General features: G+C 45.1%; 1 long non-coding RNA gene across 2 annotated transcripts in view; it reads left to right on the forward strand.

The window, feature by feature from the left end:
- LOC144798606 (uncharacterized) overlaps positions 1-9740 on the forward strand; it is a 1317000-nt gene extending 1307260 nt beyond the window's left edge. For both annotated transcript variants that reach the window (XR_013603577.1, XR_013603578.1), the window contains one exon: positions 9678-9740. This is a non-coding gene — a long non-coding RNA (uncharacterized LOC144798606). The remainder of the gene's footprint in view (positions 1-9677) is intronic.
- Positions 9741-17123: the final 7383 nt, after the last annotated feature.

Here is a 17123-nt window from a genome sequence, read left to right on the forward strand (position 1 = left end):
TGCTCCAGTGGATTTTGAGTAATTTAGGTTAAAAAAAATGTATATATCTATAGCAGCTTACCCATGAGCTTACCGGTACGCTTACGGTACGCGTACGTGCGCGTACAGTACGCGTACCTCTAGAGCGCGAGCTGCATTCTGATTGGCTGCCAATGTCTGTCAACACTCCAAAACAGAAACTGTTGGCAGCCATCTTGTGCCTCGGTAGACTGAGGCACTGGAAAGCAGAAAAACAAACGTGTAGAACTCAAAAAAGGGGCAGGGTAGAAGCACCCCGACCCCCTAGACCTGCTCTTTTTTTTTTAAATCGCGGGGTACGCGTACCGTACGCGTACCGTACGCGCACGGTACGCGTACCCCGACATTTACAAGCCTTTACAAGCCTTTGGGGTCTTTGTGGGACCCCCTGAGCAGGCCTAGGGGGTCAGGGTGATCCTACTCTGGCCCCTTTGCGAGTTTCACACCTTTGTTTCACTGCTTTCGTGTGCCTTGGTTCTAACAAGGCACAAGATGGCTGCCAACACTTCCTGGTTTTGAGTGTTGACAGACAGTGGCAGCCAATCAGCATGCCTTCCCGAGAAAGCTGCATGGTCATTGGCTGTCAACACTTCTAACCAGGAGGTGTTGGCATCTATCTTGTGCTAGTGTTGACAGACAGTGACAGCCAATCAGCATGCCTTCCCGAGAAAGCTGCATGCTCATTGGCTGTCAACACTTCTAACCAGGAAGTGTTGGCATCCATCTTGGGTCTTAATAGATTGAGGCACAAAAAAGCAGAAAAACAAATGTGTAGAACACAAAAAGGGGGCAGGGTAGAAACACCCTGACCCCTTAGGGTGCTCCGGTGGTCCCACTAGGATATTAATATATTTAAACGTTATCCGCTAATAGAATTAGCATTTAAAAAACCTTTGAAATTCACTGAAAAAACCATAGGTTTCAGGCCATATATAGTTAGGAATTAGCATTTAAAAAACCTTTGAAATTCACTGAAAAAACCATAGGTTTCAGGCCTTATATAGTTAGGAATTAGCATTTAAAAAACCTTGCAAATTCACTGAAAAACCCATAGGTTTCAGGCCTTATATAGTTAGGAATTAGCATTTAAAAAACCTTTGAAATTCACTGAAAAAACCATAGGTTTCAGGCCTTATATAGTTAGGAATTAGCATTAAAAAAAGTCTGAATATATAAAAACGTTATCCGCTAATAGAATTAGCATTTAAAAAACCTTGCAAATTCACTGAAAAAACCATAGGTTTCAGGCCTTATATAGTTAGGAATTAGCATTAAAAAAAGTCTGAATATATAAAAACGTTATCCGCTAATAGAATTAGCATTTAAAAAACCTTGCAAATTCACTGAAAAAACCATAGGTTTCAGGCCTTATATAGTTAGGAATTAGCATTTAAAAAACCTTGCAAATTCACTGAAAAAAACATAGGTTTCAGGCCATATATAGTTAGGAATTAGGCACAAGAAAGCAGAAAAACAAACGTGTAGAACACAAAAAGGGGGCAGGGTAGAAACACCCTGACCCCTTAGGGCTGCTCAGGTGGTCCCACTAGGATATTAATATATTTAAACGTTATCCGCTAATAGAATTAGCATTTAAAAAACCTTTGAAATTCACTGAAAAAACCATAGGTTTCAGGCCATATATAGTTAGGAATTAGCATTTAAAAAACCTTGCAAATTCACTGAAAAAACCATAGGTTTCAGGTCATATATAGTTAGGTATTAGCATTTAAAAAACCTTGGAAATTCACTGAAAAAACCATAGGTTTCAAGTCATATATAGTTAGGTATTAGCATTTAAAAAACCATTGAAATTCACTCAAAAAACTATAAGTTTTAGTGGTGTTATAGTTAGCTGGACATTTTACTCATACAAAACCATTGAAATTGCTCATATATAGTTAGTTGGACTAACTATATTTCGCGCACCCGCAATCCGCAATGATGTCACATATTACATCATTCATGACATGGTCAGTGACATCACTGATGACATCACTGATGACATCTCAAATGACATCACTGATGACATCACTGATCATATCACTGATGATATTATTCATGTGATAATACGATGCACCTCCTCACACTCTAATATAACCTTAATATAACCTAGGTGTACACACACATCCACTCATTCACCCATACAATCACTTATACATACAGTCACTCATCAATACAATACTATCATATGCACTTATACACCTATAGAGACACTCACACACTTTCACTCATCCATGGAGTTTCTCACACACCTAGTCAGTCATGCAAAGAATCAATCACACTCCCATTTCCTCATCTATACAGTTATACACACAACACCTTACTTATTCAAACATATACTAACACATACTTACTCTCTTAAACAATCACTGATACAAGTACACATTGATCCATACAGCCACTTGCATAATGACTGGCTCTCATGTATAGGCATTTATATATACCAACTCTCACATGCACTGTGTTTTACATATGTACTTACTTGGACATGTAGCACTGAGATATACATTCACTCACCAACACACCAATGCACACAGTAAACCGCCCATACAGCTGTTTCCACACCTCCCAGTCACCCACACACAGACACAGTCTCATATACAAATACTTGGGCAACCAATCAATGACCCATATAGCCACTCATATAGCTACTGATCAACACATACAGCATCTTACACAACAGCAGACATAATGATGCACACATTCAGACAGTTTAGTCACTAACCCATGCATTCAGTAAGACACATTTAATCACTCACTCATATAGTCAGTCACGCACCTACTAAATCCTTCATCCAGACACTTATACATCTACTCATTCTTCAATATGTAAAACATATTTAAACTTTACAGAAACACACAGTCACTGGATGATGTCATCAGTGATGTCATCAGTGATGTCATTTGAGATGTCATCAGTGATGTCATCAGTGATGTCACTGACCATGTCATGAATGATGTAATATGTGACATCATCAGCAGTGGATTGTGGGTGCGCGAAATATAGTTAGTCCAACTAACTATATATGAGCAATTTCAATGGTTTTGTAGGAGTAAAATGTCCAGCTAACTATAACACCACTAAAACTTATAGTTTTTTGAGTGAATTTCAATGGTTTTTTAAATGCTAATACCTAACTATATATGTCCTGAAACCTATGGTTTTTTTCAGTGAATATATATATATATATATATATATATATATATATATATATATTCACTGAAAAAACCATAGGTTTCACGCCAATTATAGTTAGGAATTAGCATTTAAAAAACCTATTAAATTCACTGAAAAAAACATAGGTTTCACACCAGTTATAGTTAGCTGGAAATTTTACTCGCATAAAACCATTGAAATTCCCACGTTATAGTTAGTTGGACTCACTATAACTTGCGCGTGCAATGCACTGCTGATGATGTCACATATTACATCACTCATGACATGGTCAGTGACATCAGTTGAGCCGTTTACAATTCCCTGTTTTTTGTTTCTCCCCATAAAAAATACAAAAAAAATATAAAACTGTTCAGAAAAGCCAAAAAAAGTAAAAAATGTTCAAAAAAACAATAAAAAAAATATAAAACAACAAAAAGAATAAAAAAACAGTTCTTTTTAGAACTACCTCCAATTTATAAAAAAATGCTCCATTTTTTAAAAACTCTGTCATTCTTTTTTCCCCATGGTACGCTCCCCGGTACGCTCCCCGGTACGCGTACCGGGCGCTCCCCCAGCGAAAATCGAAAAAATGTTTTTGTTGTTTTTGCCCCGCGGGACCCTTTTATGGCCCCCACATCAAACCTAGGTGGTCAGGGGGGTTCTACCCTGCCCCCTTTTAGTCATTTCCCCCTTTGTTTTTGCCACCTCTTGTGTCTCGATCCTACCGAGACACAAGATGGCGGCCGCTCTGGACTGTTTGGAATGTTGACAGACACCCGAGAGCCAATCAGCTTTCCGCTCGCGAACTCGCGTTACGCGCTGGTACGCGCCCCGGTGCTTATAGATATATATATATTTTTTAACCTAAATTACTCAAAATCCACTGGAGCACATATCTCGAGACATAGCAAAGGCACATCGGGCTACCAGTCCCTACAATTTTGCCAAGTTTGGTGGAAATCCATTCAGCCGTTCGGGCTAAAAGTGAGTCCCACCGCCCTATGGAAATTAACATGGGGAAAACACGTTTTGGGACCCCCCTTTTATCTCGGCCCCCACTTCACGAATCCCCCCGAAACTTTCAGGGAAGGAGCAGAGCGGAGCGGGCCATCTTCTTTGAGAAATTCGCGAAGATTCGTCCACCGGCGCCAAAGTTATTCCCAATAGAATGTTGCGGATTTCCTATGGAAAACAATCCTAACTATAACTACCTACTGGCGACCGCCAGTAGGTAATATATATATATATATATATATATATATATATATATATATATATATATATATATATATATATATATATATATAATATATATATATATATATATATATATATATATGTATATGTATCCCGACCCCGTGCTGGGCAACAGGTATGCCCCTGTTTAATGGACCCCCGGTATCTGAGGCTGAAGCGGTACAGGGGAGCGGAGGAGGCATTTTTGTGAACCGTTAAGCTGACATTACAATTTTTTACATTTTGGTTGTTTTTGGGCACAACTTTGTTTCCCGCACCCGAAACGCACGACGATGAGGCCATCATCCTCATCCCCCACAGCAACATCCCCGGGGTCCTGAACATTGGGGATTCTGGGACTTGTAGTTTCCCTTATTGTGGGTCGCTGCACAGGTGCGCTGCCTGGGGGCGGTGCAGACTTGTAACAACAAGTCTTTTAAAGGGGCGGGACTAATCTACAGAGTGCTGCATCATTCATGGAGGCTTTAGGCGCTGACGACGGCTACCATCTGCCAGAAATGCATCCGCCACTTTTTCCATTAAAGCCTTCAACTGTCTCCCCTTGGGTGTCTGCTTCTTTTTTTCGGAGAGAAGTTTTGCTGCACATACCCATACGTCAACCAGAAACGCATTACAGACTCCCCCGCCTCACCTGGGACTTGGACATCACTGGTGATGAACTGTCATGGTTCTTTAGAGTTTTCCAAAGTTGTTTGGACGGTCTCAAGTCCGCCTTGGATCCCGGGAAGAATATGGGCAGTAGTGAGGTATCCCGACCCCGTGCTGGGCAACAGGTATGCCCCTGTCTAATGGACCCCCGGTATCTGAGGCTGAAGCGGTACAGGGGAGCGGAGGAGGCTTTTTTTGTGAACTGTTAAGCTGACATTACAATTTTTTTACATTTTGGTTGTTTTTGGGTACAACTTTGTTTCCCGCACCCGAAACGCATGACGATGAGGCCATCATCCTCATCCCCCACAGCAACATCCCCGGGGTCCTGAACATTGGGGACTCTGGGACTTGTAGTTTCCCTTATTGTGGGTCGCTGCACAGGTGCCCTGCGGGGGGGCGGTGCGGACTTGTAACAACGAGCCTTTTGAAGGGGCGGGACTAATCTACAGAGTGCTGCATCATTCATGGAGGCTTTAGGCGCTGACGACGGCTACCATCTGCCAGAAATGCATCCGCCACTCTTTCCATTAAAGCCTTCAACTGTCTCCCTTTGGGTGTCTGCTTCTTTTTTTCGGAGAGAAGTTTTGCTGCATATATATATATATATATATATATATATATATATATATATATATATATATATATATATATATATATATATATATATATATACGGCAAAATTGATTCAGTAGAGTTCCGCAAATAAAACGTGCTCTCGGATGCAGTAATCACAGCAGATTTATTCCTCTTGCTCAAGAGAGTGAACACTCTCGAAACGCGTTACATTGAGGAATAAATCTGCTGTGATTACTGCATCCGAGAGCGCGTTTTATTTGCGGAACTCTACAGAATATATATATATATATATATATATCTCAGCACCAAGTAATCCTTACAGTCTCATGGAAAAACGCCGAGCCCCAGTTTTCTTGAAGCAATGCTTTATTCACAAAGCGATGGCAAACAATCCCCGACGCGTTTCGGAACCCTCCGGTTCCTTGGTCACGGGTCAGTTGTTGTTAGTGATCATCACATGATATAGTGCACAAATCAAAAACAAAACATAGACAAAGGACTACGCAGTTGCCCTTAAACTTAAGCCAGCAGAAACGCCATTTTGTAGTGGTTTTAAAATTCATTCATATTGTAATCAGAATACATAATTCAACTACTAAGAGCCAGACGCAATTGTAGTTCGGATGCTAGTTTCGCAGAGGAAGTCAGCATCATGCAGACTAGATTCAAAGAATGAGGCTATTCAGAGAAAGTAATAAAAAAAGCCCATGAGAAAGTTAAGAAAATCAAAAGGAGGGACCTCCTGGTCGAGAAAGAAACAGTAGAAGAGACAGACGCTTTAAGATTCATTACCACCTATAGTAATCAGGCTAAGGAGGTTAAGAAATGTCTTAATAAATTTTGGCATGTTTTGGGTACCGATGAGACATTGAAAAAACATATCCAAAGTTATCCAAGTGTGACCTTTAGACGCTGTCCAGCCCTCAAAGATATACTATGCGAAAGCAGTTTACCTACAGAGCTTAAAAGTAAATCCACGATTCAGGGATTCTTTAGATGTTCTGCCTGTAAGGCCTGTAGGAACAGTCCAAACTGTAACCAAATCAGATTGTCACCCAACAAAAAACCATTTATTATCACTAAACATCTGAATTGTAAATCGGATTTTTGTATATATGCTTTGATCTGTCCTTGCCAATTGATATACATTGGAAGTACCATGAATGCAGTCAAGCTACGCATCTTAGAACACATGCGGGCAATTACTAACGAGGACAAACAATATCCCATTGCCCGCCACTTTAAAGAATATCATAAAAAAGATGCTAGCCTTTTGAGATATTGTGCATTGGAAAGAATTCCTGCTTCTGAACGAGGTGGCAACAGACTTCAAGAGTTGCGTAGACTAGAGTCTCGAATGATAATCAAATATGAGACTATGCAGCCAGGAGGGATCAATAAGGATGAGGAATTATCAGTTCATCTCGGCTGAGATGGACAATTTTTTCTTCTAATTATGCATGATTGTCGAGATTTAACAATTTCTAAATAATGAGTATCGCAGTGTTGCCCCAAATAGTTTGTTGTTTATTTTAAAATTTACATATGATGCCTTTTATTGATATGAACATTTACATTTTTTTATAGGAGACGGAGTGTTTTGCCCTGGTATGAAGACACCATGCATTATGCCTTTGTAGTATGAATGAAACCACGTAATCGTGCCCACTGGGGCAGAATTGCTGCAGGTTGTTTTGTTTTGTTTGGAACTGAAAGCCCACTTGGGCGGAATTGCCACAAGACATTGGTGACTGTTGGTTATAACCACGATAATTAAATATGTTATGTAACATAAGGAAGAAATGCCATTGCAGCATCAAAATGGACTTTAAAAAACCCCCTTTTTTTGAATTATGTATTCTGATTACAATATGAATGAATTTAAAACCACTACAAAATGGCGTTTCTGCTTGCTTAAGTTTAAGGGCAACTGCGTAGTCCTTTGTCTATGTTTTGTTTTTGATTTGTGCACTATATCATGTGATGATCACTAACAACAACTGACCCGTGACCAAGGAACCGGAGGGTTCCGAAACGCGTCGGGGATTGTTTGCCATCGCTTTGTGAATAAAGCATTGCTTCAAGAAAACTGGGGCTCGGCGTTTTTCCTTGAGACTGTAAGGATTACTTGGTGCTGAGTTACAAAGGTTGGCGACCTTGCCGGCAGCCCGCCGCCATCAAGAGGCAGAGGAATATCGCCAAATTGGTTTGAATTATATATATATATATATATATATATATATATATATATATATATATATATATATATATATATATATATATATATATATATATATATAGCTTACCTAGTCTGCCGAGATGGAGCATTCTGGGTACTGTAGTCCGGAGATGGAGGCTGCAGTGATGCTTCGAGTAATTTGACTCAGCTGGGCTCCCGCCAATGGGAGCACGATGTAACTTGTAAAGAGCGTGCTGGTGCACGGAACTGGTTAACAGGGCATATGATTAAGGCACAACTCGCCGAAACGCGTCAGGCCATAACCTTGCTGCATTAAACAAATCTTCATGGTACCCCGCTGTGTCCCTCTGGTTTTCTTCTATGTGGAGCAACCTTTCTTTGGACACCAGGAACAGGCAGGGTGAGACGGTTGGAGACCGGAGGGGACAGCGTATTCTTCTGCAGCAAAGTGGGGAGCAATTTCATCGAGGTGGCGCTTTGTCATCCCCACGCAACGTTTTCCAGTGATAAAGCGAAATGCACTCTGGGAAAGGTAGTCTCTAAAGATGTGACGTACCAATAGACATTTGTGTTTGGCATTTGGGCCGATGGGGGTGGAGCAAAGCTGGTCTAATCAGGTGTGGCGTGACATTATGTTAGATAAATTTGCCGTCACCTGACACACCAACACCCGTGGCGCTGAGGAAGGCTAATCCCAAACCGAAATGCATTCGCTCTGACAGCGGGTGTGCACTGTATTCTTACCTGCTGCCGATTGAATAAAGGCTGTTCCCGCTTGTTCTCCTGCTGTGGCCTCTTCACTCTCGGCGGCGGCTGATGGTGATGGATCGTATGTTTCAGCGCGGAGTCCAGTACCGCGCCAAGGGGCGCCCGTCTCACCAAGCTTGCTCTGACTTTGCTGGTTGCTGCTTCGGTAGCGTTTTGGAGTTGCCCGGGGTACCGGGATTTATTAGAGCCCACCTGCTGGTTTGGTGCATATACGGCGGTGTTGGAGCTAATCAGCTCTACGCTGGGCTCGGCATGCATGTCTGCCTCGTCCCCGCCTATTGGACACCAGAAACAGGCAGGTTGAGACGGTTGGAGACCGGAGGGGACAGCGTATTCTTCTGCAGCAAAGTGGGGAGCAATTTCATCGAGGTGGCGCTTTGTCATCCCCACGCAACGTTTTCCAGTGATAAAGCGAAATGCACTCTGTGAAAGGTAGTCTCTAAAGATGTGACGTACCAATAGACATTTGTGTTTGGCATTTGGGCCAATGGGGGTGGAGCAAAGCTGGTCTAATCAGGTGTGGCGTGACATTATGTGACATAAATTTGCCGTCACCTGACACACCAACACCCGTGGCGCTGAGGAAGGCTAATCCCAAGCCGAAATGCATTCGCCCTGACAGCGGGTGTGCACTGTATCCTTACCTGCTGCCGATTGAATAAAGGCTGTTCCCGCTTGTTCTCCTGCTGTGGCCTCTTCACTCTCGGCGGTGGCTGATGGTGATGGATCGTATATATATATATATATATATATATATATATATATATATATATATATATATATATATATATATATAGAAATCACACACAGACCAGTGTCTTAAAACCAATGCATGAAAAAACAAATATGATAACGAGCATGTTTGCAATCAGTAAACAAAAAAAGTGCAGACAGCTCAGTGACAAGTGGTGCAAATCAATACATAGTCTAATAAAAAAAAGTACAATACTTTGAAATTCACAAAAAAGACTGTCTTTTCTATCAATACAACGATTGTGGTCATGTTATCAAAGGAAGATTTGGTAATATGGTGTTTTTTTATAACAGGTAACGTTTCGACTTTATGTTAGAAACTGGAGGAAGTCATCATCAGGACGATTTAAACTTTGGGTGAGTCTTCCACAGAATTCTGCTATCATCCTTCATGATCAACCAAACAGGGCCAGTAGAAGTTGTTCAAAAGTAGTACAGGGAAAGCAGGCGGCTTAAATGTACTAAAGTGTGGCAGGGAGCGAAAGGGCTTCGAGATTAATTTGCTAGCAGCGTCAGCTAATGTTGGCATTTTGAAATAATTCCGTCCTTATTTGTTCGTATAGCCTAACAACTTGGAAGTAATATTGACAATACCCTCCACAAATTTGTATATGTAGCCCAACTACTTTGAAGTAACACTGATAATACCTGCCACATTTTTGTACATGCAGGCTGGCTAATCTTCCAGACGTTTGTGCTACTTTTTCTCTGACTATAAATACGATTTTCCCATTTCCTGTTGTTTATCGTTTCAATACTGTCCCCGCACCATGAATAATTCTAAATATGTACAATGTACTGAAAGTTTTAAGATAAGAGTCTAGGGAGCTACCACAGGGATGCAGCACTTCACCGTTAAGAAGTTCAGGGCACAAGTCGTAAAAAGAGAAGTGGGGGGACGCTGTCACCGGAAGTGACAGCACAACAGGAAGTGACGTCACTAAAGGTGCCGAGCTCCTCGTCCCAGACAGGCCAAAGAGTGAAGTCCAGCTGTTTGACAGGGGGGACGGCATCCCCCCGGTAAAATAAGTGGGGGGACGCCGTCCACCCGCGTGGTACCCCAACTCGAGCCCTGAAGAAGTATCAAATTATGCATTCTATTGTCTGTGTTTTTCATGAAATGAAAGCCAGTTTATCCTGATTTCTTTTGTTCAGTGACTAGACCTACCTAGGACTTTGCTTTTGGGTTCCGGGGTCAATGTAGGTTACTGGGACTACTATTTCATAATTTACCAGTCATATGTGAAAATTAAGGTTCCCCCTGTGTACTAGGGTGCGGGATTAACCCTTGGGTAATGTCAATCAGACGCTATATTAAAATGGCTTTATCTGTCGAACCACCACTCTTGATTGAGAAATGCCGATGGAGATGACCTACTGGTAGTAGGGTCTTTATTTTATGTAGGGTTAAGGGTGGTTCTCACTCTTAATCCCATGCTAAATGTAACGCTTTAGGAGATTGCAGAGTGAATCCAATGGTCTTGGTTCTCGAGGGAGTCCGTCTTACCTCCTAAAGGCAATTGTAGTCCATATCTAACAAGGCCAATTCCTCAAGGTGATCCTCCTGGTTGTGCGGTGGAGCGGAGGGTCTGAGGATTCGAGGGTTGTCCCGGTGGCGGCTTGCTATCCAGTCGTGGAGAAGCCCCAAGGTGTGACTCAGTCCACATCCGTGGTGGTCCGCCTGCTATATATATCAGCTCGGGAGGAGCCCCAAGGTGTGCCTCGGTGCACATCAAGGGTGGTCCACCTGCTATTTATATCAGGCCGGGAGGAGCCCCAAGGTGTGCCTCGGTCCACATCAGGGATGGTCCACCTGCTCTTAATATCATGCCGGTAGGAGCCACAAGGTGTGCCTCGGTCCACATCCGGGGTGGTCTGCCTGTTATTTGTATCAAGTCGGGAGGAGCCCCAAGGTGTGCCTCGGTCCACATCCGGGGTGGTCCGCCTGCTATTTGTATCAGGCCGGGAGGAGCCTTAAGGTGCGACTCGGTCCACATCAGGGGTGGCCCACCTGCTCTTAATTTCAGGCCGGGAGGAGCCCCAAGGTGTGACTCAGGCCACATCCGGGGTGGTCCGCCTGCTCTTAATAACAGGCCGGGAGGAGCCCCAAGGTGTGACTCGGTCCACATCAGGGGTGGTCCACCTGCTCCTAATATCAGGCCGGGAGGAGCCCCAAGGTGTGACTCGGTCCACACCAGGGGTGGTCCGGCTGCTCTCATTATTAGGCCGGGAGGAGAGTGTGGGCCTTGGTATTGCTGGTTGATCCCTCTTCAAGGATGCAGGTGTTTTGCTGCAGGAGAGTTGCCTGCTGAGCAGGTCACCACTCTGTGACTTGCTCACCTGAACTTGTCTTGGTTCTTGTTGTCCTGAAGATCTCCTCTGTGAGTCATGAGCGCAGTTCCTAGAGTGGCTACACCAACTAGAGACGACGCTGTACTAGTTTTTCGCACAATTTTGTTACGAAAGAGACGGGTTTGAGCAAAAATATCTTGGGGAGACCTTTTCTCCTTGAATCATTCCCTTACTGGTATTTTTCATTACTTTTTACACGAGGTATGCCCTCAGATGTAGCTGTCATGCGCAAAAAGATGAAAATTCTTTTAAAGAAATTTCATGGAATTTTTGCAAAATTTCACAAAACATTTCACTAATTGGCCCTAGTCTGGTTTATAACCAGAAATGCATTTTTTTTCTAAACTCTGTTTTAATCATTTTGAGAAAAGGTACAAACGACAGTATGGTAAGTCGCATATACATCGCCACGTGGTAAGTCAGTGTAGGGCACCACACAGGAGAAAAAGATACTTAGGCAGACCATGTCAAACCAGGGTGCACATAGAATACAAGTAAACGTATGTATAAGCTGTACCTTCATAGTGATGAATGTAGATATAAACTGGCAAACAATGGGTAGAACTGGAGGAAATAAGCAACAGGGAAAGAAAAAGTTAGGGGGTATATTTGGGGGAGGCGCAGCGGGATTCATCCCATCATAATTGTTCAGGAAAGAGGGGAAATGTGCTGAATCTGCTCAATTATGATCATGCAATATAAGCAGTGAGGCCTATATGTGGACATGAAGCAGGTAAAAGGAGGATGCGGGGGGTAGTATCTTGGGTAGCTTCATGGAGGGCGGTCATCATTTTGTGCGTGGTGTAGAAAATGTCAGAGAGCAGGGTGGCCTATTACGGAGAGATGGGTCTTTTGCGTTGACCACGTATCTCCTTGTAGCGAAGGGCATCCTCCTCTGCCCACCCCACTTACCAGGCTTCCAATGGGGGGGTGGTCAGGGAGCGACAGTTTACGGTGAGAGTGCACTTTGCAAGGAGAAGTGCCAGTGACGCGAATTATTTGCGCACTTAGTGTGGCTTGCGTCGCTTAAAAATGCCAAGTGAACATGCTTCCCAAGTGTGGATATCAGGACGCTCCGTAACCCGGAGGAGAATTTTGTGAAGCTTAACCCAATAATGATGTACGGATGGCCCAGAAATGCACTCCTTGATCGAAAAGCAAGGCCGGACTAGCCACAGCGGGCAACGGGCACTTCCCCGGTGGGCCGCCAGGGTGGGGTCCGGTTTTGGGCCCCTGGGGGGCGTTTTTGTTACCGGGGTCGGCAATATCGGACCCCTTTAACAAAATCGGCCGAAATCAGCCCTCGCAAACAGCTCGGCTGCACCCCCGAGCAGTCTGCCAGGGCCGGTTTCGGTTCCCAGTCCGGCCCTGTCGAAAAGCATCTATCAACTACCACCTTTTAGGATCTTATTGGTAGAATCGCACCGATTCTGCCTTTGCCGCACATGCCAGAGCAATTGACTAGCATTCCCATAAAATCATGTTTGCTGTTCCTGTAATCTCTGCCCCCCCAGCCTGTCCCCTTTACATACGTAGATAATGTGAAGATTGTCCGATTCATCCAAGGAAATTAGAATGGGTGGTGAGAGCAGGCATGGTCAAAAGGCTTTCAGGCTGTTTTCACCCAAGTAGTGGGTTCCTAGTTTAAGATAAGCTGGGCCTCATTTATGAAAAGTGACGCATCGCTGCGTGAAAACAGCGATGCGTCACTTTTCACAGCGCCCTCCTTGCAACACCAATTATGCGTCATATTTACAGTATGACGCATCATTGCACAAGGAGTTACAGATACGTCAGTATTTCTGACGTATCTGTATGGAGCAAAAGTGACGCATTGCTGGAGTGTGTCACAAAAATGACGCAACTCCAGCAATGTATCCTTTCACATGGGGCGGCCTGCGTCAGTCTTACGCCTGCTGTGAGGCAGGCGTAAGAAATTGACGCATTTGTGTCCTAGAAGTGGCGCAGTGAAATCTCATAGATTTCACTGCGTTACTTCTACGGCCCTTTCTTGTGTCAATATGCCCCCCTTGCATACATTATACCTGGCGCCGGTATAATGTGGCGCAGGGGTTTACAAAGTGACGCATCTACCTAGATGCGTCACTTTGTAAATATGGCGCAACAAGGCGCATTTATTACGCCACTGGTGTGTCACAAAAAGTGACGCACCAGCGGCGTAAAAGTGACGCATAGCCTCATAAATGAGGCTCGCTGAGAGCAGTGGCGGCTCCACCGCTAAGGCGGAGGGGCATCGCCTCACTGCTTTTTTGCAGTAAAACAAAGGGGAAAACAATGATAAATCGCACTATTATCATTTTATTTTCTCCTACTTATGTAGCTTTGCGTGAGGGAGCGGGGGAGTAGTAGCACTCTCCTAATTGCGCAATGACTGCTTGGCTGGCCGCCCAAAACAGTCTTTCGCACTCCTCATGTTCTCCATGCAGGATGCAGCACAGCCTGCGTGGAGAACATCCCCAGGGTCCCAGTTAGCGTCTGAGCACCGAAACACAGTGCGCAGACCAATCACAACGCCGATAAGGCAGTGTTGTGATTGGCTTACAGGGAGCCTGGGTGTGCTTTCGGTTGAGACTGAGCGAGGGCGGACTACGGACGAGAGACCCGGCGAGGAAACGGCGAAAAGGAAAGTTGTAATTTAATTTTTTATACCCGCTCCCAACCCCCGAGTCCTCAACCCCCTCCCGCCCCTGCCCCCCTATCTCCGATCCGTGCCGGCCGCCACTGGCTGAGAGTCATATTTTTCGTTGATGTCTGAAGTCTGGTCTCACTGCAAACAGTTGCTTTGACAATTTGATGCTTTTTTAACATATAGCATTGTATCTTGCAGCGGTGACCTGTGGTGCATTGCCTCCACTCTACGCTGTTCCGATGAGGCACAGGGTCAGACTGATTTGCATATAGCTATGTCTGAACTGGGGTGGCAGAGTGGGCTAAAGAACGGTGATGGATCAAACCCAGATCTTTTGACTGGGTGTGAGTGTTTGATTGGTTCTGATGCTCCGTCCATCACCACCCCCTTTTGTACCGTCCACTCTACGCTAAGCAGCACTTCATCAGATATTCTCATTATTGCATTTAGAGTTTGTTGGAGAGGCCTTCAGGTGGCTGATTACACCTCACGCAGTCTAACCCCAGTGATGGAGGCGCGCAAGGCGCAGAGAGTCCATGCTGCAGTCAGGACTCCGGGATCTGCATGCAGAGAAGAAGCCTTCAGCAGATGGCACGGGCAGCCTTCCTATGCAAATTCCTCAGTGAAGACTATTGCATATGTAAATCCAACTGTGGATGTATAAGGCGGCTGCAGAGGAAGGAAGGAGCTTCCAAAATGCCAGTGTCTGTTACTAACAGCTCCATCTACATTGCAGTATATATAGGTGTTGGACATGGCCTCCTATGGGGAAATTACCCCAAAACTTTTCACTTTTTCCTCCTAGTCTTTGCCGACTATCTCTGCCTAACCGAAGGAAACTGGGCACTTTCCCCCTCTACGGCAGAGGGAAGGTGCGTGCGCCCGCCTCGCCTGCTATGGGCTGGGGGTGCGGATAGAATGGGGTTTTGGTGCCGTACCTCCGTGCGCCCTGTAAACAGGTACGGTAAGGGCTGAGTAGTGAGACGTAGCACTGAGTGTGTCACCTACTGGATAGCCATCAAACGTATACTGAGCCTGCCTAGGCAGGCCTGTGGGGTGCCATTGCGCCCCTGCCTAAGTTGGCATCATTTACGCCTCAGCCAACCCAGATTGGGTCGTGCCATATCGTGAGTGCACCCCCCAAGGAAGCCCTGACGGGAACCAAGGTGGGTTTGGTAGGCTGAAGGCCGGGCGGGTACATATGGATGTTCCCTGACCGGGTAGTGCGGAACCCCCAATGGGGCTTAGAGTTTGGCTCTCCCCAGGGATACTCCAGGGAAGTTACTGAATCTCTGGAGTGGCCTCAGGGCCCTCCACACATCCCCACAGTCAACGCCGAGGGTAAGTGTGTGCGACTTCCTATACAGAAGGTAGAGGCTCTGATGCACTGTCCGAAACATGAGCTGGTCTGCCAATGCAGACCGGGGTGTGCACACCGGCCCTGATTGCTGTTTTGGAGACTTGTCCCGCCTGCCAGTGCAGGCTGAAAAATGCACCCCTGCACCTATGGCACTGTGGCTAGGTGCCCTGCCTGCCATTGCGAGCTGATGAGCGTAGACCAGCAAACCTGGTGTTCTCACCTCCGGGTCAGGCCTGCCGGTGCACGCCTGTGTCTGCGCACTAGCATCCATGGTGCAAGTGGCAAGGAGCTTGGTCTGCCGTCGGAGGCCGGGAGTGTGCAACCATACCCGTGAGAGGGTCCAACCATATCCGCTGGCTGAGCAGGGTGGTGTGTACGCACTGACACCAAAGTTGCTCAGACCTGGGTAAGCCATGTGCTCGGACTGTCCTGGCAGTGTGAAAGTGCATGCACCCTTCCTATCCGTGTTGGGAAATGGCGCTGATTTCATGTTCTGAAACACGGGCCAATCTGTCATTTCAGACCGGCGTGTCGCACTAGTATCTATTGTGGGAAAATTAATGAGCAGCTTCCATATGTCGGCCGCTGTGAGTGCACACCTATGTTGCCTGTTATTGCATGTGCCGCCTTCCAACGCAGGTTAGTGCATGCACACAGACACATGTATTGGTTAACCCTGTGTCCAGTCTACTAAGCAGACTCATGCAGGTGCACTGGCACCACTGATGCTGGGAACTATGTGTCCCTCCTGCAATCGCAGGTTGAGGTGCACAATAGCGCACGTGTGCCCAGATAGTGGGAAATACCTGTGTGTGTTTTCTCTACCTAGGAGGCCCGCTCTTCCCATGGTTAATATGGGTAAGTGGTTGATAATACTTTGCACTGCAATGGTGGGTTGCAGTAGAGCAGCCTCATGATGTTTCATATCAATGGATTTGCAGTGCCAAACCCGTTGCATTGGTAAAGGGGGTTTTGGCATAACTCGTTTAGAAATGACGCTTATAGAATATGGACATTTCTATGTTCCAAGAGTCTCGGGACTGTGGTGTCTGGCTCCAGTGGACACCAGGTTTCGGGGGAGCAGATCTGTGCATTTCCCAATCGACAGCCATAAAACATGGGCATCACATGGGAACAGCAGACCTGTGCTATTTGAGAGCTGAATGGGATAGATTGAAGATAGAGGTTGTGACACTTAGCCTCTTATGCTGGATCATGGCCCCACTAAAGATTAAGATCTGCGTTCCAAGACCCCATTGCAGACAGGCCTACATTTAAGGGGAGACATCTGTTGTCCAAAGGGAAAACCTCTAAACCACCCTGACTTCAAAGACACACAACAGTATAACTACGGGTGCCATCCTCCATAAAAAGGGGA

Source organism: Lissotriton helveticus, chromosome 12 (assembly GCF_964261635.1).
Source record: "Lissotriton helveticus chromosome 12, aLisHel1.1, whole genome shotgun sequence".
In the NCBI taxonomy this organism is placed as follows: domain Eukaryota; kingdom Metazoa; phylum Chordata; class Amphibia; order Caudata; family Salamandridae; genus Lissotriton; species Lissotriton helveticus.